Source organism: Meleagris gallopavo, unplaced genomic scaffold, assembly GCF_000146605.3.
Source record: "Meleagris gallopavo isolate NT-WF06-2002-E0010 breed Aviagen turkey brand Nicholas breeding stock unplaced genomic scaffold, Turkey_5.1 ChrUn_random_7180001874885, whole genome shotgun sequence".
Taxonomy (NCBI): domain Eukaryota; kingdom Metazoa; phylum Chordata; class Aves; order Galliformes; family Phasianidae; genus Meleagris; species Meleagris gallopavo.
In genome coordinates, this window is record NW_011139456.1 from 1 (window position 1) to 352 (window position 352).

General features: G+C 56.5%; 1 non-coding gene across 1 annotated transcript; it reads right to left on the reverse strand.

The window, feature by feature from the left end:
• Positions 1 to 51: 51 nt before the first annotated feature.
• Positions 52 to 122, reverse strand: TRNAG-CCC. Its single transcript has one exon. It is a non-coding gene; the product is annotated as a tRNA-Gly (tRNA).
• Between the last annotated feature and the right edge of the window lie 230 nt (positions 123 to 352).

A 352-nucleotide genomic window follows, 5' to 3' on the forward strand; every position in this document is an offset into this window, starting at 1 on the left:
AAAGAAAAAAAAAAGAAAGAAAGAAAATACAGTTTAAAAAATCGAAAGCTGTGCGCCGCCCGGGAATCGAACCCGGGTCGCAAGAATGGGAATCTTGCATGATACCACTACACCAGCGGCGCTGCTGCTCGGCCTCCCCCTGCTCCCTTCATAACATCCTAATGAACGCGCGGTGTGCTGTTGCGTTTCCTACCTCTGCGTGGTAAACGAGGTCAGAAAAGCACGGTATGAGCCGTGTGCGTGCAGACGTCCGGGGAAACCTGCTGCCGTCTCGGGTGGGGAAACTGAGGCACGGCCACCTGAGCAGCGATGGCTGCAGGGTCACGGTCACACTGCAGCTCGGCCCCACCGC